This window comes from Argopecten irradians, chromosome 14 (genome assembly GCF_041381155.1).
Source record: "Argopecten irradians isolate NY chromosome 14, Ai_NY, whole genome shotgun sequence".
Classification (NCBI taxonomy): domain Eukaryota; kingdom Metazoa; phylum Mollusca; class Bivalvia; order Pectinida; family Pectinidae; genus Argopecten; species Argopecten irradians.
In genome coordinates, this window is record NC_091147.1 from 12,058,270 (window position 1) to 12,084,307 (window position 26,038).

Consider the following 26,038-nt stretch of genomic DNA (forward strand, 5'->3'; position numbering starts at 1 on the left):
TAAGGATATCAATTTAAGAAAATAGGCACTCATTGATATTCAAAAATTCTAAACTGCTTTAATAATGTATCAATAACAAATTATTTTGATTATGAATAACCATTCCACGCATTCCTACTTATTGAACGTCTTTTTGAATCGAGATTTCTATAGGTACTTTAACAATAACCTACATGTTGTCGAACTACATTTTCCACAATATATCAAGTATATCCACTTCCCGCCAATTAATCATCAAACCATTGTAACCAAGTTAGAGTCCAGCCTACGTGCATTAATTCTACCGAAACCATCCCCAGGGTCCTGGTACGGCAAGATACACCACTAGATTAAAGACAATTATGAATTTTACGATTTACTATTAATGTAGTTCTGAAAAATACATATACCTACGTGTACATGTGTATAAAACATGAACGATAAAAAGGTTAATTATAGCGCTATGTCATTTTAAACCTCAAAGAACAAAGAGTATTTGAATGCACTGGTTGTGCAATTGTCCCTTTTTTTTGCTCTTTGACGTAGACATGATCTTATCATGAAATATTATATCCAGTCGTAGCTGCGTAGTGGCCCGGTCGAGTTTTGGATCCTTAAACCGACTTATATATAATTTCATTTATTACAAAACCTCTATCCATAAATATAAGCGCTCTATTAAATTGATTTATATTACCTCTTTTTCAAATATGGCATTCCATTTTTACTCTTGATGTCTGCAAAAAATGAGTTAACACAATGATTTCATATTTTCGTTTTAGAGACATAGTATATTACAATTGTATTCATATTTCGCATAAAAAACTGTATACTGCTGCAAACATTCAGCAGAGGCAGACGTGTCGCGCTGTTCTTGAAATAAAGACGTCTCATTATTATTTCCGACGTCACTTTATTTTCACTGACCGACACAGCCAATTAAATCGCTATAGATGTATATTCCACTAGTAATGCATTTGAATATATAGAGATTGCACAACGAGTGGTTACGAGCCCTATCTCCTGCCTTCACAATGTATGATGTTTTTTTGTCTTTTATCTCGGCCAGTATCCATGATTTGCTGGAGTATAATCGGACTGCATCTCCAGGATTTATGTCTCCTCTTTCCTTAGTACCTCTGTAATAATAGTGTTTTCTGCTTCTGTCTATAGTCCATCAGTTTTGATGAAACGGACGGTGACGGAGAGTGGTTTTGCTTGGGTTGTCTCAAGCTGTCTGTGATGGGTAGTAATGTTTTCCCTCGGCGTCCATCAAACGCTGGATAGGTGACACAAGAGTGTTCCTCAAGTCTAACAGCGCTGTGCAGATATCATCCCCTGTCGCTGCACACTTTTTTATTAAATTCCTGACTGTTTGTGCCGTTGGCTTGCTGGTGTTCAGGAGATGACGTAATGTGGTCAATGTTGTATGACTTTGTAAATGCTGTGAATTCAGCACTTGGAAACAGTAGCCCGTTGTCGCTTATCGATGTGTATATAACCCCATATCTAGCAATGTTCTCTTTAATGTGTTTGATCACGGATCTTGTAGTTGTGTACCTTTGCAATGCGGCTACATCAATGAAGTTTGAGTAGTAATCAACTAGCACTAAGTAGTTGTTCCCATCTATTTCGCACAAGTCAGCAACAACCTTACTCCATTGCAGTGATGGTATTGGCTGTATTATCATTGGTTCACGGAGTGGTTTGTTTCTATATTTCAGACACGCACTACAACGACTTACTACGTTGTCAATCTGTTTGTTCATAGAAGGCCAAAATCCAAGTTCTCTCGCCCTCTGTTTATACTTTACCATCCCCATGTGAGACTTCTGAATTACCTTGAGGGTTTCTTAGTGATTGTTTGTTGAAAGTTCATCTCTGCAATTCCAGTATGGGAGTGCCTTTGGTAGTAAGACATCATGCCTATTTTCTGGCCAAACCTGTTGAATCATCTGCTTTACATCTTGTAATTCTTTATCTGTTTTCGTCGCTTCCTGAATGTTCTTGTGATTCAAGTGTGACAATATGTCTATGGTATCATAGCATCATCATCTCGTCATCCATCGTTTTTTTCCCTATTTCCTCCAAAGGTAACCTGCTCAGACAATCGGCAAGTCCAATATTTTCCCCTTCGGTTAATACCAGGTTAACCTCGGATGGCTGTAACTTCAACATCATCCTTTGGATTCGCATTGGAGCAATATGAATTGGTTTGCGCATAATACTCTCGAGTGGTTTGTGATCCGTTTCAATGGTGACGTCCGATTTCCCGTATAACAAGTAATGAAACCGTTCACATTCAAATACGACTGCGAGCATTTCTTTCTAAATTTGTGCCTATCGTTGTTCTGTCGGCGATAATGCTCTCGAAGCGTATGCCACAACACCCTTCTTTCGAATTATTGCTGCACCCAACCCCTCATGGATGCGTCGACCGTCAGTTACAGATGTTGCTTGTCGTCATAGTATTTCAACACCTTTATTGACGTCAACGCGGCTTTGACGTCGTCGAATGCCTGTTGTGTTTCTGCCGTCCAATTCCATTCTTTTTATTGACGCAGCTCACGGAGTGGTGCGTTAAAGTTAATCAGATTAGGAATGAACTTTGATAATATGCTAGCATACCCAGTATTGTTATGCGTGGTTTTCAGGATCCCTCATGTTGACAATAGCCTCAACTCTCTCATCTGTGGGTTTGATGCCTTCCGCAGTGAGTTTATGATCTGCATGGTTCACTTCCGGTTTCGCATTGGTACATTAGGATTTGTTTAGTTTCAAGTTTGTTGCTCGAGCTTTGCCAGAACAGTCTCTAACCGTTCATTATGTTGTGTCAGAGTTTGTCCATGCACTAAAAGATCATCCACAACAATTTCTGTACCTTCTAGACTACCAAAGTGATGGAATCAAATCTCTCAGAGAACACTTCACTAGTACACTTTGTTCCATTTTGGCATGCTCAGCTGATCGGTACGTCAAATGGTTGACATTTATATGTAGTAACTCTCACGCAAGTCTCATTTTCATAATAATCCCCTCAAGTTGGTATCTAGCGTAGAGAAGCTCATCTGTATCCCAATGCGAAGCCTGTGTACATGATGTCATCAATACAGTATTCATTGCTTGGCTCAAATCATTGACGGATCAATGCAAAACAATCGTACGCGGGGCTTTTTCTTACCTGACCACAAAACCAAACTGTTCACCCATTCAGAGGGGTTTTAATTTTTCAACTGAGGTATTATAGTCGAGTCCTAACCAGGGATACAAAACCAAATCTTCATCAACAACAGTACTATCTTCATAGCGTTTCAAAACAACATGAGAAATTTATTAGTTTGCTAGTTATGTATTCGTGTTATAAGGCCCCAGTTGAATCTTGACTACCTAACAATTTAATTTCCAGGTGTGTCGATTAAAATGGAATGTCATATATTTTTCTTTGTGCCTTTGTAATAACCATGGACGAGGTTGATTTGCCCATATGCTCTCATGGTTTTTTTTTTTTTTTTTTATTTTTTTTTTTTTTCCGCCCGCTCACACTATCCGACTCCGATTATAATAACGTTTACTTGGCTTGATGTCTTTTGTAAACACGTACATTTCCGCTGTACTGTAGATAATACATTGCATTGAGGCGAGCCACTCTATCGAAGTTCACTAAATGTACAGATTTGCCAGATTCCTTTACTTTACAGTTTATCAACGAACCCAGACCAGCATGCATCAACATGTTCATTTACTTACGTTGCATTCTCTGAGGCCAGTCACTCACAGTACACTGGTCAAACATTATAATGAAGTTCGTCGTCGATTAACCATATCAAGTATCTCGAGCGTTTATTAGTATAGTAGGAGATAGTCACCTTTCTGTGGTGCGTACCCCCGACCTTTGGACCCACTCTATTTGTCGACTCACACGTCTCAACCATCACTTCACATACAAATCCACGTCGAGATAATTAATAGTAGAGCCACGCGAGTACATTCCTTTTTTCCGAACTATGCGCTTTGCACACTTGGAGGATCTTCCAAAATGCGACCTTTTATCAACATCTACATACGTGTTAGCAGACTTGCCCAAAACTATGTCCCATCTTGTCATTTAAATTGTATGTCGTTCTTGACAAATTAACTCTTTAATAGTCTATATTGTACCCTGTAACTTCACGCAGCTCGTGCGTAAACTCTGATGAAACGTTTGATTTTAAACTACTTCCCACTCTCTACCAACAATCCTTTATTGCTCCTCCTTGACTGGGGAGTTACACAAACATGTCCTTTAAATATATACTTCACGAAAAAACTCCGACAAATTATTTTATCATCCGAGAAAAATAAACAAAACAAAAAAATTTTTCCGATGCATCCGTCAAAACAGGTTTCGTTTTGAATAAACAGAATAACTGTCCAACTTTACTTTGCTATAAATAGTAGCTGAAGCCTGAAAAAATATCCGGAACCTATCAACGTTTACTATTGCCATATACGCATGTTGGTGATTTAAACGCAAGAACGGGAAATAGACAGGATTGATATAGAAAATGATCGATTACACGATAGTGTACGCAATATGAAGAGTATCTTAAGTTACAATGTTTGAACCAGAAAAAAACAAGCGTAAAAGTAGGGATAATGAGGTTATTACAACTCGGTAAAAGGTTGCAAATATCAGTATTACTCATAGTTAACGGTAGACAACCAAGATGACGATCACGACTCGTATACGTTTACAACACAAATGGAAAAGTTTGATTGATTATTTTGCTGACTTAAGGTTCATAATGTTGAGAGATATAACCAAATTTGATTCTGGTCATACGTCCCCGTCTCATTTACCATTACTAATAGTAAAGAGGATAATAGTTAACAGAGAGAGATATTTCAAGCAAGGTAAAAAGTACACCAGTAAAGTGGTAGATGAAAATATAACTTTAATCCTGAATAAAATGCATAAGTCTATGGCAGAATAAAAGAAAAAAATGGATGTTGATTTTGATAGTCAAGATGTAAGTTAATAGATGTGTAAATAATATAAGTCAAAATACTCAATGAGTGTACTCTGCCATTTTGTGTATGTGAAGAGACAACTCTGTTTCCGAACACTGTCAATTGATAAACGTCACGTTAAAACTACAAATAACAAACCATGGATAACCCAGCAATGCCAAAACCTATTTAGGGTAATATAAAACCATTAAAACAGTTTAATATAGACAAGTCTGAACAATATAACCTCGGATATTAGCTACCTCCAAACGTGATTATTAAAAATTATGAAGGAAATATGTTTGATTTCTTGAAAAAGATCAACCCCTCGGCAATTATATAAGTTCATTAAAAAAAGACACCGAACAGAGTTACATCTACCCAAAAGTTATTGATGACTTTTATTCACAGCTTAAACATAATAATGAAAATCAACTAAGGAGACACAGATATGCCAGATGTTCAATTAAATATCCAGTGAACGAAAGACCTTAATAATTATATCACTCATATGAGATAGACGCATAAGCATCATAGCAAGAAAGAAATAACTAATAGAAATTTGAATTGTAATAAAAGTTTAATTAAAGAAATTTTTTAAAGCGTGGAAAAGAATTATGATTGCTATATACGAAAAAATATAAATGGCTATGTTTTAGATCCGTGTTTTTCACAGTAAACTGGTCTCCATCTTGCATATTCCTATTTTCCAAAAAGTGTTGAGTGAATGAAACAAATAATTATCGAAGTAAAAATTCGCTATTCAGCTGTTTTTGTAAACTGATTCAATGAGTTAAAAAATCATATAACAACCACATGGTAGAAATTGTTGATAGTTTTAGATACTTGGGCATGCTGTTTAAGGATTAACTTGAATATAATTTTTATGTTAAGGAGATATAACACAAAAATCTGAGTGTACTCTAAATAAACCGCGAAGCGGTTTATGATGAGAGTACATTCAGATTTCTGTGTTATATCTCCATAACATAAAAATTCTATTCAAATTAATCCTTATAATTCAATTTACTAAAGATAATCTCTTCAATATTAAAAAATCATTTTGGGACTCTTTTGTCTATGAAATCATTACGCCGTTATCTTAGCCAATCAGAAGCAACGTTACAAACGGCGACGCCATTTTTTCCTTTATGGGCTGATAGAGGAAATTTTTAAAACCAATGAAAATGCTCGTAACAAGCAAAATTGAATTATTATATAACGGAATTATAACGGAAAATTATATTAAACGCATAAATATATAGCAGAACAGGGAAGAAAAACTTTATTTTCGTTATTTTCATCTATAAGAAATCATTGTCTGAATACAGAACCTTTTTGCTCTGTATTTGATTCGTATGTTAACAGTATACTATGTTATGCGTCAATAATATGAGGGTTCCAGAAAGCTCCGGATGTAGAAAGTGTCCATTTAAATTTTTATAAACAAATATTAAAGGTAAGGAAATCTACCTCTCATTATCTGATATACTGTGAGTAACGACGGTTACCTCTAATTGTATGTGGAAAATTAAAAGTTTGTAGATATTGACTTAAATTAAAGCAAAGGATAATTTGATATTGAATACATGCTATGATGAATGTGTGAGTCGAGATGATGTGTGAATAAGAAATATAAAAAACGAGTGAGCAGTCCTGCGACTTAATTACATGTTTGAATATTCGTTATCTTTTCATGTTGCGTTTAAGATATTAGAACAGAGACTCAATGATTCTTCGAAACAAAACGTATTATCAAATGTATACCAACACATTATAGATAGTCATTGTATACAATTTTATTTATGCAAACCGATCGAAAATAAATACAATCACATGTTAACTAAGTTTAGGATATTTGCTCATAAATTAAATATAGAAACAGGGAGGCATCATTTAGGGAAATATTTGTATCTAGCTTTTAAGAAACGATGATCGAAAATATACGTCAAGTTGATATTACGTTTACATTTTAATGTATAATAGCGAATTTTATATTTGATGTCATTCTCCACTGTCTGATCTATATTGTAAATACATCAACAAATGTAATTAAATTAAATGTAATGTTTACATGTTTTGTACCTACAAGTCTAAGGGCTTTTGGTAAAAAAAGATTGACATTCAGATTTAAAACACAGGACAAATGCACTGTACAATTCTTGTTTTAATGCAATATATATGTTCAGAATAGAGCATACATGCAGAAATCACTTTACAAATACTAATCGCACGGTCAGAGATTTTAAATAAAATTGTAGACCACAACTTGGCTTCATGGTCTAACCGTATATACATATTATTAACATAATTATGTACATGTATGTTTACAGACTTGGAAGAACTTCACTATAACACGTTATCATAGCAATTGTAGTTTCGTGCGACAGACATGCATGCAGAGTGCCAAACTGTGATTGCCTTTCACTCCTTTTGTGTCGTAGTCTATACTCTTACTGTTTCAATAATAATATGTGGCTTTATATCATGCGCACGTTATCCTATTTCCAAATATGGAAGCTATGATAATGAGATGTTGCGTCCAAATAAGTTTGCATAAAATATACCAATGTAGTCAGGTAACGACTTAAACATTTAAACTTATCTTCTAAAACATATATTTATGGCCGCGCCTATTATAAATCATTACTGATGTAGAGTGGCATAACTATGGATCAAACTTTTAAATAGCACCCAATGTCACTAACAATAGAATGCATGAGTATTAGGGGACACTGCATATCTTGGTTAAATGCCCTAAAGAGATCAAACTTTTAAAGTTATATGTGCCGTAACTGGGCGAACATTTTGACATGCTATTTTTTTTTCTTCAGTAGTCAATTGAATTCAGGTTTAATGAATTAAGCTGTGAAAACCTTTCAAAATGACTAACACATTTGCTGCCTTATAAACACAGAAATTATGCACTGTGCATTTTTACATGCATATTTAGATGAAAACTTATCAGCAGAAATCACTTTACAATTACAAATGACACTGTAAAGAAATTGAAATGCACATTTTGGCTTCATGATCTGGCCGTATATCCTCATTTAATTGCACTGTATGTATATTGATGTTTGGCAGTACTGCCAACATTCATGTTAAGATTTTAGTTGACTTTCTAAAATTGAAATCTATGTGAATAACATATGAAAAGCTCTTCAGTGAGTATACATATTACGGCATCTATAACTCTTTTTTGTAATTAAGCCAATTGGTATTTAAGTTTGGTTGTGGTAAGTAGGTATTCACATCTTCATCAGCTTTGAATCATGGGGCGGATTTCAAGCCAGTAACATCGAAATCACAGCGGCAGAACTGGGAAAGAAGATCAAAATGTGTTTTAAGATGGCAGCCATGCCGACCAACTTGGATTACGATCGAAACGAAAACAAAAAACACCTGGTAGTCGGCACCATTTCTAAAGCGCACGGTGGATCATGGAAATTAAAATGATTAAAATGTTAAAAGTTTACTCATTGCGGACGCCGGAAGACGACGGACAAAGCATATTCGAGTCAGATATAGTAAAATCCTATTCGAAGCGATAAAATATATTATATTGCATCTGAGTACATCTAAACTGGACATAATTTTAATTATACATTGCATATGTATTTTCTTAAATTGAAAACAAATTTGATGCTTCAAAAAATGGTGATATTTTGACGTCTCGTACTTAACAAAATGATTGCTCTTATGCAAATTATTCATTGATGTAGTTTATAATATTTCAAGATATATCTAAGTATATTAACCTGATTATGATTTACTTGTCCAATCAAGCAGTAATGTGAATACTTTGAATTTTTGTATAATAAAAGACATATAGATCTGTTTTTTATGGTATTCAGTCTTTTTGTTTTTATAAGTTATTCGTGCTAGTTGTTATTCCTGAGAAAAATATTGGAGCGATTAATGTTAAGTGTGAATGAAATCTAATCCATTGTAGGGCATGAATACATAACACTTATTACCGGATATTCTAAACATTATCCAATCTGTAAGAAATAAGCAGAACATTGGCTTCAATTCAGGTATCTGATGTTGGTAAAAATTAAGTGCTAGAGAATTTTGCCAATTTTTTAAAAATGATTAAACTAATTAAGTAATGCAAACAACAATGAAAACAAAATAGAAACATCATAAACATTTATGGTAATTACCAAATTACACTCGTTTTTTTTTAGGGTTTTCCTTGAAAATAAATACATTATGCATAGGTTAAAAAACAGAGAGACCTTATTAATTGTTTTGATAAAATATCATGGCTTTTTTCCGTTTAAAAAAACATAAAGATATCATAGAAAACGATAATAAAGGAAAAAGACTGTATTGATCTAAATTGAATCATTGATTTCTAGATTGCAAAACGTCATTTATTTAAATGTATAGTTTTCCCATTTCTCGCCGAAAAAATGAAAAACACCGGAACAGTAACATTTTTGCTTTTGGATAACTAAATAAGACATCATTATTTCGACCTCAATTTTTAGGGGGGAAAAATAACATTGGGAAATACCCAATACGATTAGCAGAAGCGAAACATTTGTGTTTCTAGGTTTTTAAAGTCTAGATATCGACAACAATAAACATGGATGGTGGTACTGAAGTCAGTTATTCCCGCTATACAATTTACCATAAAACCAGGAAGATTTTGAAGTTCAGTGCTATAGGAAACATCCTACTGATATTAACAACACTGTGTTTAATATTTCGCCTCGAAATCTGGGTTACCTACTAACGGTGGACGTCAGCTCACAGCCTGGTATCGGGGATACCGTAGTGTGTACACCGTGTAGTGTTAACGGCCGGGAGGCTGTCACTACTCTATATGATACCTTCATCACTACCTACCGTGGTGGTGGTGCATTGTGTTGTACTGAACAATGCCACGGACATACAGGACAATTGTGTTAGAGGTAGGTACAGGTAAACTCACCAATAATTTTATTTAATGGCTTAAGCTGATTTATCTCACACGTAATCTTATAGCAGCTTTAAAAATAGAATTAGACCATAATATATGTGTCATTTATTTCTAAAAATGCCATCCGATATCATGACTAGTTATTTTTTTTTATACAGTTTTAGAATCAGTTATCCATATTATTAAGTAATTTTACTTCTAAATAAGCATCTATAAAACATCACTAATATTTATACTATGTTAATAATATATTCTCTTTCATAATTGAAGGAAATTATATCTAAAAAATCAATCTGAATATCATATTTTAGATAAGTGTTACTTAAAGCAAATAAAGAATTGAAAAGGTGGTGCTGTTGATGCATAATAAAGGTAGTTTTAAGATACACGTCAAACAAAGATTCCATAAAATACAGGTTATAGATATGAATAAATAAGAATTCTTATTCGGAAATATAGATTTTGCAAAATCAAAATAAATTTTTAATTCTTAATTCCATGATACCGAACCGCATTTATTAAAAAGTTATTTATGTGATTTTATACTCATAGAAAAGTATTAAATATATTTTATATTTTTGTGTGATCGTTCTAATATTTGTTATTTGCAAAAAACTAATACATGTATTTAAGAAAGTCCCAAAAAAAGGTTAATCATTAAAAAAAATAATCAATGTCACATATTTATCTCACAGATAACGAAATACATTGCCACGGTATAGCATGTGGAAGCATATAAGCATTGATTTCACTAGTTTTTTATTGCATTGGCATATGATTAAATTGTTGTTGTTTCAATACTAAATCTGACTATCTCATTCATAATTATAGCACACTGAATAACAAAACTATACGGTTTCTTAAACGTGTCGTAATTGTGACGTCACAATATATAGCGTAACGTTACGTATTGATTTGGGAAAAAAATCACTGAAACATTAATCGTGCATTAAAACGTGTTTTATCCGATCAAATAATGTAATAACTTATTATATATAACAATGTCTAGCTGTTTTAATTCTATTGTGAATTAAAAAAAATAGTGACAACAATTCTTGATTAAAATGCAAACTGTGAATCCACATCACAAAAATTCACAAAAAAAAATGGTGACATTAGTGATTTTTTTTATTATTTTTTCAGACATCTTGATATATAAAATGCGTTTCATGTACATATGAATTAATTTCTTAAGGGGGTATTTTTTTCTTAAGCAATAGGCAATGTCGGTACCTCTATTGTGACGTAACAATACCGTCGACTATTCGAACCATTTTTGTTTCCACACAGGAATGAAAAAAAAGTCGATCAAACAGAAGGTCATATTTAGTAGTATGGAAACAAAAATATAAAAGTCAATAATGTCAGCCATTTAATATGTAATCTTTGTTGTTTCGGTCAGAACCATATAAGCCGACGAAATAGGTTCGCCGTGGTGGAAACGAGTGAATCTATATGTTTAATTATTCCTTGTTATACGGTACATCCTGTTTTAATGACTACATTTGCATTATTATACGCATCAATTTTAGTCTATCATTCTATATATGATATAATTTTGATTATTGAAGTAAATTATGCTTTTTTGATTACTATTGAAGTTGACTTGCCCATTCGGAGAAACAATCAATGTTTCTATGAAGAAAGTAAGTAACAGTATCAAAACAACAAAGCTTAACTTATGAATTCGATATTGATTTTGGCATTATATCTTATTAATTAGTATGATGTTATCAAGATAGAAATGTTCAATAACTGTAAATCTAAACGTACGATGCTAAATTTCTCATCTAATCCATCATAAATCGACATTTGATTTAGCAGTGTGTAAGCCTACATATCAAACATTTGATCTCAAAGAAGTAATTGAAGAAATGATGCGGTGCATTGTATTACAACACTAATAATAGATTAGTTTATATTAATCCTGTTTTAATTGTTTTTCGAAACTACATAAATTCAGAAAACTACCTAGTATATAGTCCAATAGAACATGTTTTATCATTTGTTCCAACCTATTGTGTTTCCCTCTTTTCGCAGCAGCTTCAGATTACAAACTTAAATGGTGGAGCGAACGCAATTATGCTGCCCATCTTTATGCTGAGTGTTTCACCCATAACAACCACATACGTATGTATTTATCATTAGTCACTTACCACGTTTTTGTATATCGAAAACATATCCCACACGAAAAGTATCCTGAAATTTATCCTGAGTATTACATTCATTTTATCACATATGTTTCATGGATTTTTTTCGGTACGTTTTATCATTGGAATGGCAATATGAAAATTTGAAATATTGAAATCGATATTTCTACCATTAGGTTTATTCAGAAAGTAGAAACTAATTATGTTGGAAATGAGGAACCCTTCCTCACAAAAATGATAATAATAATTAATTCGGAAGACAAATTTCCTTCAATGATCGAATCGTCATCTGCCCCATACAGTAGACGTTAATGTAGATACAAGGATAGAACAATACTTTTGCGCACCCAAAATTATTGGTATATAAGTGACAAAATTAAAAACGGTATGGCTCGGGGAGCTAGCATTATTTCACGCCTAAACTATGTGTTTTTTACTGTTTAATCATATTGTTTATGATAATTTCCAGCTGTACTGAACTGGACTACACGGCGACACAGGACATCATTTATACGTAATCTGACCCTATCTCCTGGTGACAGTCGGAAACTCACTGTCCCTGACTCCGAGGGAGCCGGCACCTATTTTGTCTACTCTTTGGTCACATTCGACTTCTATAAGGAAGCTGTAATCAAAAGAAAACAAACGATAATACACACCGTCATGAAATATGGGAGTGTGGTAGGGAACTGTCTGGACGATAGAGGGAATAAGTTATTGTCAGCGAGTCTCGGAGATGTTCACATGTCCACACGGCAGACTTCTTACCTCGGCGGCATTGTATATTTAAAAGCGTCTGACACTCTGTGTGTCCAGGCATATTCTTTTGATAGATTAGGAAAAGTTACCCATATCGATGACACTTTACCTCATAACAATTTCTTTGGCATGTTTAAATTAAAGTAATTAGTATATGGCATGTGTGTCACAGATATTTAACATTTATTTTAATTCACACATATGCATAACTTGTACTTGAAATATTAATATATATATATTGTATTTATTAGACGTGATATTTTGTATATTTTGTAAATGTGACCCAAAGCTGTGTACTGAACAAAGTAAAGAATAGTACATGTATGACTTTCAAAATCGGTGTAATTTATGTTTAGGTTCAGATCAACAATCATGCTATAGTAATATCATAATAATTTAATTTGAGATATTAATTGAAATCAAATTCTTTTTGCAATAGGGTATCAATTTTTTAACAGTAAACAAAACAAGAAACATATGAATCATAATGTAATTCATAACATCATATTTATTTCGCTTCACTCTGAAAAGGTGCATGTACGTACGTGTATGTATTTTAAGAATTTAAAAATTACATATGAATTAAAGATAATGATTTACTGCATATCTGCTCATGTGTATTTTACTCCATTTTGAATAAGTGTACATTTTACACAATTCACGCCACGAAGGACATGTATGTGACCTAGATATCCTTTGTGTCACTGGGAATACCTTCCACGAATTGAACAATTCTGGTTTTCCCTCGTGTTCTATTTTTAGGTTTGTGATGAACCGGGCAATACCAGTCAATGCTAGTCAATACAATAACTTTGCGACATTCGTAAGAAATGTGTAATACGTCTAATTTTATTGTACACTAAGGTTTGACAATAGGGAATATACAATGATGGAGGATGTGACCAAGAGTAAGTGCTATATCCGCCTGAAATGGGCACTGAAGTTATCGATGGGATTGAATGTTGTATCTCTGTTAGCACTGCTGTGTTTGTACGCAATACGACTTGCCCTTGTCTCTGATTCACCAGAAACTAGTTATTTACATATAGGAGTGAACCAGGACACAAAATACCAGACGACAAGATCTGCCTGCCATGTCCGTATTTTGGCGATTCTATTCAGGACAATGACAACGTTTTATATGACTCTTTGTTTTACACAAATGGAAGCAGACTGTGTTGTGTTGATGACTACCATGGGATTCAGGAAACATTTATAAGGGTGAGTTGGTAACACAAATATAGGCATGCTTTGTAACTAGAGAAACAGTTCATACGTATCCCGGGTACATAACCATAATACATTGAATCGAGAACGTTCTTTTTTCATTGGCATTCTATCTTTAGATTCCCACGGTGTATCATACCGTGATGCAATTCTTACATATACTATATGTATATTTATAACGTACATCCGTGCATTCTACGCATGAATAGGTGTTCTTCTCTTAAAATATTTTATATGTAAATAAGGAGTGTCAATTTGGGCACTCTGGCGACCATGACTGATAAGCATGTTTTTGTTTACAGATACCCGGGGCTTAGGATTTTATGATATGACATATGATTCAGGTCAGGTCGGAGTCCCATGAAAGTTTGGGGGTTAAATAGGAGGATCATTTTTTCTGTCCAGTTTTGCTGGAACCAAATGATATTTTGAATGATTTTTCATGAATTATAATCCATTGATATGTTGAAAATGAAATAAATTGAAAAATATAACTTAGTGTCAAAAATTAGGTCACAGTGACCTAATTTTGTGAAATGTGAACTGTACAAGAATAAAGGTCATCTGGTGCCAAAAATATATAAGAAAAATATCATTTCATTATATTGCATTGAGCAATATATTTGCATATTATATACTTAATTTGACAAAGAACATTATGGATGAGATGGGATTGGGAAGGGGAGCAGAGGGGAGGGGGTTAGGGGATTGACACTCCTCCTGTAATGGCCACTCAAACCAATAGGGCAATCTGACTTACTGTTATAAATGTAAGAATACAAAATTTCAAGTATGAAGGGTTAATGTTCAGCTTTGGTTCTTTTAGATTTAGTCAAAATCTGAGATTTAATACTATAAACGTGTATGACAAAAACCCTTGAAATCAACAATATATCGGAAAACCTGGTATTTTAATAACGTTTTGTGTCATATCTGACTAAATATTATAACTTTTCCTTATTACGCGTACGTATGTGAGTGAAATTATTTCAGTTTTTATTTGTTTGTTACAGATGTTGGATGAAACATTTAACAACTCATCTTCACATGAAGGTATGTTTTAGTTTAAACATATTATATAGCCAACACAAACGACAAAAAGATCAGACAAAAAATGTAATTACAACGTGTAAAAACACTTTCTTATACACAATAACACAAACACAAGAAACAATGACCCTTGACAGTATGTATAGCCATTAAATAAACAATATATTTTCATTCAGTTTAAATCTTCCTTGAAGCAAATTAATTTTGTTGTCTTTCCTTTTGAATTTATGTGCATATATACTTTAAACAGAGGGGGAAACTACAGTTTAAAGTAGTTTCTTTTTATTTATCAAACTATTTCCATACAGGGTTAAACTAGTCGTTGTTTTTTTTATACAGAGAAGAGTCCGATGATGCAGTGGTGGAGGAACCGAGATTTCTCAGCTCATTTATACAGTAACTCTATCAATCTAATAAGTAAGTTTATCCGTGTATTTATTTACATATTTAATATATTAATACATTGATATATATGGTTAGTATCTCTTATAATACAACGGCTTACCGTGTGCAGCTCTGAAATAAACCCTGTTATGTAAAATACTATCCATTTATTATGTAAATCATTCAAACGCTTGTTTATAGATTGAATTCCAAACAAAACTATATTTACTTGGTTTCGCTTGAAATGAGACGCTACTTTGTTGAGCAAGAAAGGTTTCCTTCACTAAAAAAAACCTGAATACGAGTGGAAACAGATAATTACCTCAATAAACAGTTCCAGGTATCCTGTTTTTAAAATCCAGTGGTTCAAATAACTAAACCAGACATAGGAATATTTTTTTTTCAGAATACTTACCTTCGCCATTATCAACGGAAAATACGTTAGCGCAATGCGGTGGTTATGGTATCGTAAGTGTGACGTCGTTCCGATAAAGGTACCGGAATGACGTTACACTTTCCGGAGGGTTAAAGTTCGGGGTTTAAAGTTAGAAGAAACAACGTTTCCACAGTTGTGGAACATATTCATAAGAATCATTTTGACGGAATACAACACAAATTTATACGTCAGTAGTTGTTGATAGATAGTTATTATTATATTGTCATCTATATTGATATTTATAAAGTATTTCCCAGATATGGATACTAAAGAACGTATTGTAAGAATATGATTTCTCATTAGTATAGTTTAATATACTGACTACATAGTAAGTATTGGATTGCGTGATGTATCTATCCTATACATCTACGCAAACAAATGGTATGAATTGTATTGTCATATGAACTTAATATTCAATCTACCATTCAAAATAGTAGGTACAAAAATGTATGAAGTGCCAATGGTCAATAGCTTATATACATTATCTACAATTATCTCAAAATTGGTTGATAATTTTACCCCAAAATTACACCCCCTCCAGATATAATTTTTTTCTTGCACAAAGTTTTAAAACCAAGAATATATGTGCATCTGCTTGTAATTTAGGACTAAATGATTTTTTATCAAAAAAGTCATTTTTCAGTTGTTGTTTTTATCAAAAAAAATATCATTATGTTTTTTGTTTTTTTTTTAAATCAGGTTAATTGTCTATGATATCTTAATAATGAAGAATAATTTTAAAGACAGTTAAAGATGAATTTGAACTGTCTTAAGTGACTCCCTGTCTTATATGAATTTTTTGTAACGGTCCCTTGGAAGTTACATAAGACAGACTCGACTATATAGTATATGGATATAGTGTGGCACATATATATATATAACTAGCTGTGATGTTTACCTACAAGATACTGACACACAATGACGTAGTGAACTAACTGGGCTACGACGTGTGTACAATTTCGGAGATGTCAATTTTAATGTTTTCTAGGTAGATGCCAACCGGCATATTAAACAATTCACAAACAAACGTTTGAAATCAAAATTTAAACTAAAACTGTTAAGTTCATAGAACGTAAACAAAAATATTGAGTTGGTTTGCTTTTTTTAACATGAACTATTCTTATGAAGCTGTTGTCATATGTGATGCAACAAAATTTACAAGGAAAACAGTATCAACAAACACACTTACAATGAAATATTATCTTCTTCATTTTTTTAGAACCCATTGTTTTCTTTTTTTTCTCATTGTATGATTATCACAGACAAACTTTGACATACCAGTTATATATTGTTGGGACTAGGTGCAAGACCTAAAGGATTTTTTATCGATGTTTTCCTTTATTCTTTATTATCCCATTATTATTGATGCCTTACAGATGGTTCAATATCGTGGAATCCAAGCGATCCTTATGGCACTGCCTTCATCAGGAATATAACACTGCTCCCAGGCAAAACAAAAATCAAAGTGGACAACCATATGGGAAAGGGAGTGTATTTTATTTATTCTTTTTATAACGTTGAGATTTAGTAAATCAACGAGACGTTTGCCAATGGGCGTTCATAGTATAGTCAAATCTAATAGTGAACTGCTTAATGACGATATATCCAAACTGGCACTAAGGCGTTTCCATGGAAACACGCATGGCATATCTGACTCGTTTACCAGTTTCCTGTGTCTTACAAACTATCTCAATGTCGAGGACAAAGTTGAGACGCATCTGAGGATATCAGCTGAGGCTGACATGAATGAGTATAATCACGGACCAATATACTCAAATTATTTCGGAATGTTCAAATTGTAATATATGTTATAAATAATAGCTGCAATAAAATCTGAAGGTTGTGAAATGCGACTTGTATTATTTACTTAAAGAGAAAATATTTGTGTATATAAATGTATAATTATGTGTGTGATAACAGGAACATTTAGATTCATCAACAGATATTGATGTTACATCAATGTTATATAATCTAATATTTCGGAGACACTATTGAAAGACATACTATTAATAATACAAATGTTACTGTCCTTTTTATTGTGTCATTATCCAAACAGGTATATCTTAACATAAACATACAGTGTGTCCCACAGGTTACACTTTCAAAATATTATAATTTTTGACATACATGAGCAACAAGAAAAGATATTTTGGTATATGAAAAATGCAGTTAAACGTTTTATTGTATGCATAATATGAAATAATAATTTGATTCTTTTGGAAACCAATTGACGTCAAAGTGACGTCATCACTTTTAAGATATTGGCACGTAAAGATGACATTATAATGGCACTATAAACAATTTTATATTTAAACTGTGGTTTTTACACATATGTCCCAGTTCTCAACAAATCAAATCTTTTTTGGGTGAGTATTACCAGAAGTACAGAAAGTAATCACCAACACCAGGAAATATTGCCCAATGCATTAGTTTGGCATGAAAAATAAGAACAAATCTTCAATGCTACTGTTCAAAGGTTGCTCAAATATCAAGCGTAACGTTGTTTAACCGCATTTTTTAAATATGTTTCTTTTGTGAAAGTTGTTGCTAAATTTAACTAGATTTGTTTGTTAAGCTGTTTGTTAATCAAATTACGAAATGTGTGATTGCAGGCTTTATGGAGATGAAATCCTGTTTCCTTACGTGTTGTTTTAAAGAAAATATTGAACTTTGAAAGTGTAACATAATTTATGGGACACCCTGTTCAACACCATACACTGGTAACACCTAGACATATAAGCTATATATATCGATTATTTTATTATCACATAACTGACCCGTCCAGCCATGTCATAAATATCGTAAGACGCATGTGTAATAACACTATTATGACGTCACAGGTAATTTTGACGTCATAGTCTATATATGACGTCACATGATTGTCTCAGTAGACAGAAGCGTCACATATGAGCAGGATTTCTGCTTTCAGCTATATACATGTGTATATAGAGGGGAAATTAAAAGTGTCACAAATACATGTATTTCTACAAAAGTCATGTGATCAAAATAATCTTACACTCTGTAGTATGCAGTTTACGGTACTGGTGTGAGTGGATTTAACCAAGACAAGCTTACAATTTATTAAACGCCCAATATGTTTCCGAAACAAAATAAATGTATTGATAGAGATAGAGATCAATTAGAACACCAGAACATATCGCGTATTATTACAAAATTAAACAAATGCACGATTCCCTAGGTAAATGTATATCAATAATGAAGGTTCATGTCACTATTTCGTCGTGTGCTGTAGACAACTGCTATGCGTAAATCATGGCACTTTTCGAGTCGGTATATTATCCTACGAGTGGGAAAGCGTGAAGTATTCAAACATTCAAACACCATCACAAACACAGATACAATACAGTTATTAATAGAATAACAATATAATTACAATCTAATTACAATATAATTACAAGAGTGCAGCGATCGCGCAGTAAGGACATTTAGAATTTGTTATCAGACAAGAAAAAAAAGTAGCTCACGTCAAAGTTTAAAATCGCGGCCATTCGCAACACCGATATAATATGATATTCAAGTGCAATGTCTGTTTTGCATTGGAAATTGGAATAAAAGGGCGTATTCTGGTAGAAAAGGCAATATAGCACATCAGAGATGTGTTCCTCGTACGTCAGCAATAGTTACCTATCTATACATAAGTTTATGTCATAAACATAATAAACATTTTACAACAAATCAAAAAGACATCCAATAACTATGTGTTTGATAAACACTTAATTAGATAACACACTGGATATATATATATATTAGAGTGATAGAAATAAACTTGAGTTATGATCTTTGCATCAATGATAACGATTTTCACTTTATTTCACTCAAACTGCACAAGGTTATACCATGGCTGCTAAAAGCAATATTGGGGTTACATGTAAGATAGTTCACCTGCGCAGGACAGTGTCAGTGACGCCGTCTGTATATGGGAACTATAATCAGGTAAGGTTCTGTCAAGGATGGATAATTCAACTCATATGTGGATTGTCACTCCAATCTTCCACTCCACTCTGTATATCTCAAGCCGAGCGAAATATTTTGACTGGTCAAAACGAGACATGTACCTTGGGATATTCCGGTCAGCCTGGCGGAGCCCTGTGTGATTCCTCCTCTCTCATATTTAACGAAAAAGTGCGAATATTCAGTTAATTTTTAACACTGTCATCACAGTAATGTCTCAATGCGTAAACATTAATGACGTTGCCAAAAGTTGTCGCTACATTTATTCATGACGTCACGACATTGTCTAGCGCGTGTGAGCTGTCTTTTGTCTAACACGATAAAAGACAGAATTTTCTCCAACCATTCACTGATTTGTCACCGTTTATAGCCATGGGAGATTTCTCTGTCAACCCCTAAGGTATAACAGATTGCGTGCGCTAACCTTTTGAACCTGAAGACAATTACGTGACGTCATGACTTCATGCGGTGTGACCGTGGCGTGCACTGTCGATGACGTCATTGATATTGATGTGCAGACAATGAAACAATGTTCATGTCGTGGTGAAAATATTGGTTTAGGCTATTATCTCTTCTTTTTCTTTTGTATGTGGGAGAGAAAGAATCATTCCCTATCTACATGTATTAGGGTGTGACAACAAAGTAACAACCTTCGGAGAAAATCCTGAATGTCCAACCCACGGCAAGCGTCGGGTTGGACGTTCATGGATTACCCCTCGGGTTGTGATTTTGTTGTCACACCCACTAGGCAGGGAAAGGTTCTATTATGTTTTTTCAATAGCAACAGCGGTACAATCCTGCTAAATAAAAAAAATCCTACATTGTTTTCGTAAGAGTCAAAATACTACCTAATCGACCACAATTCCGTCTGTATTCTGTACAGTACTTTTCATTTTATATTAATGATATATATTTATTCAAATATAAACCAGAGATGATATTGACATAACACGAAAACAATGACTGAAACGACAACATAAACACAAGTGCATTGTAACGATAACGATATGAATCACGAACCGTGTTGATAACCCTTAAGTTAGTCAATAAAACACAAGTTATCACACAATGTAAACACAGATAATGCCACATATTTATTTGAATAAGTAAACGACATGCGATTCTATTGTTTAAGAAAATATTTTCAAATCAGCCAACACTTATTTTTTATATATTTGGATATGTTGTCAGAAAAAAATACAAGAATCGTCGAGAAACATTATGGACAGTAAATTTAACCAAATAGTCAAATGTAGATTTTCGAATTGATATCGGTTATTAATTTCTAGTTCAAGACATTTTTGTCGATTCGCATTTGACACGATGATCATCCAGGTATCACGCCACACACGACACATGACTGGCCACTCCCGCTATCCTCCGATATATATATCCTGCACCATTGGTTACAGTGATCAATTATGTACAGTGATGTAAGATATAACTGGGATTGTACTATATACTTCGCCCTGAATATGGATTACAAAACTGAATACATTAGGTAAGTTAATTTATGCAGATGCTATATCAATCATTCGTTTTGTTTGATATTAAGATAAAAGAGAATATCAATGATAATTAAAATATTAATTTAATGATATGAATTTCAGTTTAATTTGGACAGTTAAAATAATGTGTTTAGTCTTGTATTTCAGAGTATGTATTATAGAGTAAATAGTCTCAGTTATATATGTTTAGTATTTTACAAGGCTACATATATACAATGTATACATTAATTCAATGTTTATTTCATAAAGAAGCCCTTAATTTAAGCGTAATATACAAACCTGCTAACAACTGTACAGTTTTTTGGGTTTTTGTTCTGGGAGTGGGGATAAATATCGCTCAGAATGACAAGTAAGATAATTTGTAGAGACTTCTATTGTTGAAAGGTGACAAACATTCTCCTTATGACAGTAAATAACTACATGTGTATACAATATCAAAATCGTTATACACAAGAAAACGTTTAGCGTGCAGGTCAGGTGAGGAAACGGGCACTATGCCAGACAGACGTAAACCAAACATGCTATATTTAGTGCAAGGTAGCAATGTTGTAATCTTAGCTAGGTCCGTACTATTTTTAGACTTCTCGGTATTTTCCGCTCAGTGTCGTTGTGGAGATTTCCATTTAAACTAAACTATGACACCCGGTATTCCAGCTAAACGACCTTCACATTACATTGAATGAGACTTGTGTTCATAGATTACATTACGCATGTTACCAAGCGTTATACCAGCGTAGAGTTCATTAAATCTGTACGCTCACGAGTTGTACGCGTATATGATGAGTATGGATCGTTGTATTTTCTACGATGCGAAACCTGATGAACAATCCGAAGAGAGTTTCGGTTGAACTGTCACCGGATGGTTCAGTTCCTCGTCGTTATAAATGCCAAACTCGATATAAAATTGGATGTTTAATACTGGTGTTGACATTGATTTTTTGAAATATGTTTTCTTATCAATACACTTTTAGCGAAACGTACGGTAACGAACAGTGACACCGAGTCGTGTTCGAAATCAGACAGGGCTATATGGATACCAATTTTTTATAAAGACAATGGTGGTCTCGTGGATGCAGACAAGTCGCGATATTACTGCAGTGTTTTGGACCATAAACTTCCTCATCTGATAAGACTTGGTAAGTATTGCGTTATATTCTGTTGCATTCTGTGTATAATTCAATGCTTATCAACAGAATACACAGTTTGTATGTAGAAAATAGTTAATTGGTGAAATTTAGCACTAAAGAAAAAAAGAAACACATATAAATTATTATTATTTGTAAAGATATTAATAAGTATAATTAGGATATGGCATCTCATACGTGTTCTTTATTTATATCGTATAAATTCCATATACATTAAATGATTCTAAAATCTTTCACATTTCAAAATTTGTATTCAATATTTTGCAGTAGTATTTAAAAATCATTTGCGGTTAATAATTTGTATCGACATTAATAATACATTTGTTATTAATGTTCATTGTGTCACATTTATATTCTGAAAAAAAAAATTGTTTTTTATAGCCTCGATTTGCTTTTTATCCTATTTTACTTCACATCCATATTGTGTAACTTGAATTACTGGAGATATCTATAACACCGAATCATGATTATATGAATATTGTCATGTGAATGTGAAGTATTACTGAACAACAATGAATTCAAAATGGAGAACAAATTATTTTTGCAATCGAAACGAATATTTTAAAATATAAATGTAACATATAGAAAACAAATGAAAATCTTAATATAAATACAAACTATTGAATAAATATTATTGTTTGAGAATTTAAATGGGCATTATTGGATACAGATTCTATAAAATTGAATATAAATACACATCATACACAATTAAAATTTAGGTTTACTGGATATAAACGAAAACTAAACAGTATAAATGAAAATGCATTGCATATAGATATTCAGTTATTGAATAATGCACCGTTTGTGTGTCATATAAAGAACATTAGAACTGTCATTTGTACTAGATAAATGCCTTATTTATTACTCAAACCAAATCAGACATAAGACGATATTACAGTACATTATGTATTAACATGAGAATTATTAAATATCAAATATGATACTATACTTTGAAATGTCTATCGGTACCAGACAATATTTGAAATGTATTTTGATATTATTGACAGTTGGTGATAGCCAATAAATCTACGGGTCCCCACACCTAAATCTCAACATCAGTCGTGGACAGCGTCTACACGACCATCAACACAGATTCATACACTACAAAGGCCTGACAGGTGGGTACATCAGCATGTCTCTGTTACAGACTTCTAGACCACTTTGCAAAATTAGTCGTGTACTACTATACTTCACGAGTCTATATACATATGTAGAAATGAGAATCATAATGGTTTCATTAAAGATTTTCTTCCGCCGACAGAGGAATTGGAACCTGTCATTCGCCATAATGTCATTTGGACAATAATTGATGTTTTTGTGTATATTATGTATATGTCTTATAACACAAAAACTACATATATGATAATTCATATTGCTATTGTTGTCTGTGCAATCAGTACCTCATTCCATATAAGGACACATCGTAGTTTTCAGGATTTAATGATGAATTAATTTCTAATTTTCTATAAATACGAATTACAATTTGTCGGCTGTGTAGCATCTTTAGAAAAAAGTTTCCATACAGTTTTTGTTCTAATCTATTTATTGTGTCAGGAGTGCAAAATATATGAGATATGAAATAAATGTGATAATATTAAAATTGTAATCTAAGTTGCGGTGTAAATGACTAACTATAAATGGACGGTAATACTGGAAAACATCACAACTATATATCACTTTCGTTTCTACACAGTCAGCATAATGCAGTATTTGATTTACATATAGTTAATGTTTAAACAATTTTAAGTATGAAATATAAATATTTTGTCACACTTTTGATATCATTGGGATGTCTCTTTACAGATCCAAGCTCCTTTACAAGCCAATTTCAGCTCCAGTTACATGATAAGAACGAGGTGAGGATTCTGGAGAATGGCGGCGTTGAGATCCAGCAGGATGGAGTGTACAATGTGTATAGTATAGTAACTTTCGTCCATACAAACAATGAGTCTATGTTTCCCAAGGACGAACATTTTATATACCGAAAAACGTGCAAAATGATCAAAAGATATTGCTGTCGGATACTGAGAGACAGATACAAAAATTGAATTATTTTAAGACTTTGGATTTATCTGGAAACTTTGAACTACGACAAGGGGATATACTCTTCCCTGAAATCAGGAACTTATCGTCTGTATATAGATTCACAGCGGCGAACTTTTGGGGAGTTTATCAAGTAAGGCCAACGGAATATTCGATTAAGTATGAAAATTAGACTAAGTTGATATTTTTCTGTGATATCGTTTTAGCGCTTAAATGTCGTTTTCCGTAGACATGTGTTTAGTACTTTTTGTAGTTTAGTGCATCATGTCAATACCAGCTAATCTGTAAAATATAACAACGGATTTATTGTTTTGATTAATATGATTTGAAAAAATCCTGAAATATGTATGCAATTGTACACACTGCGAGCTGCTTGGTCAATTAGATTACATAAATTCCAAATGCTATAACTCATGTAAGCAAGATACAATGCAAAATATATTTAGTATAACGCCGGGTAATGAAAGTCGAGAAAACCCCAGCTTACATTCAGTATGTTTTATAATATCATATCTTTTATGTATTTCATAGAAATTTGTTTATATTATCATATTGTATTGCTGAAGCTTTATTGTTTTTATTTTCATAAACAAGTACATTTGATGGATTTTACCATGCTTCTCATTACCGTTCGTCATTTCTGCAATAATTCAATAAGTTATATTAGTTTTTAGCACAATGTAGCTCCATCGTAGCCTATAGCATGACTCCTTGTGAACAAGATATCTCAAGTTATATATCATTAACAGCAATGAAATTTGGCAGATACATTGTAGTTATAGATAAGGACGGAGCTGGTAAAATCGGTTTTGGGGGAATTAAAAATATATCTCATTTCTTCTACAATACAACACAATACAATACAATACAATACATTTTATTAAAAGTCGCATATTTCTTACAAACAACATTAGCTCTTGTGAGCTATTATCGAGACAAACAAAAGTATGTATGCTTTGTTAACAACACAAAGATTATATTAAAATGTGGAAAATCAAAAGAATAGGTTTGTATATATATCACTGAAATTAAAGGGTAAAAAAAAGACGAGTTAAACATGAACACTCGAATTTGTACAAACACTGTGTTACTAAAGGTAGGGATTAAAACACTATCAGATAAGTGTAATGTACATATATGCTAATATATATAGCAAAAGGTAAAAAATTGACAGATTATACACTAATATAGTGTGAGTTAAAAGGAAGCATTTTCATTTGAGATCGTAAAAAGCTATATTAAGACCATATCATAAAAAGACAAAGTGTCATAAACATAGACTGGTGATAGATAAACGAAAAAGCGTAAACATGACAAAGCTTTTGCAGATACATATAGTGTGTGCACAAGCTGCATAATACAGAATAATACAGAACACAGGATAAAAGAAATATGTAAGTATACACAGGAGAATTACAAGACAGCAAAGCATGACACGAGTGGTTATTCTGCAAAAAGACCTT

At 32.9% G+C, this 26,038-nt stretch overlaps 1 protein-coding gene, 1 long non-coding RNA gene and 1 pseudogene across 2 annotated transcripts in view; all 3 read left to right on the plus strand.

The window, feature by feature from the left end:
* Window positions 1-11,520: 11,520 nt before the first annotated feature.
* Window positions 11,521-17,755, plus strand: LOC138307688 (uncharacterized). The gene is made up of 6 exons (XR_011206034.1): window positions 11,521-11,547; window positions 11,942-12,031; window positions 12,521-14,031; window positions 15,051-15,090; window positions 15,427-15,504; window positions 17,284-17,755. It is a non-coding gene; the product is annotated as an uncharacterized lncRNA (long non-coding RNA).
* A 2,010-nt stretch (window positions 17,756-19,765) lies between these two features.
* Window positions 19,766-24,861, plus strand: LOC138307040 (uncharacterized; annotated as a pseudogene).
* Window positions 21,330-26,038, plus strand: part of LOC138307667 (uncharacterized) — a 60,023-nt gene continuing 55,314 nt past the window's right edge. The window contains exon 1 of the mRNA XM_069248485.1: window positions 21,330-21,380. The gene's annotated coding sequence lies outside the window, so the exon portion shown is untranslated. The remainder of the gene's footprint in view (window positions 21,381-26,038) is intronic.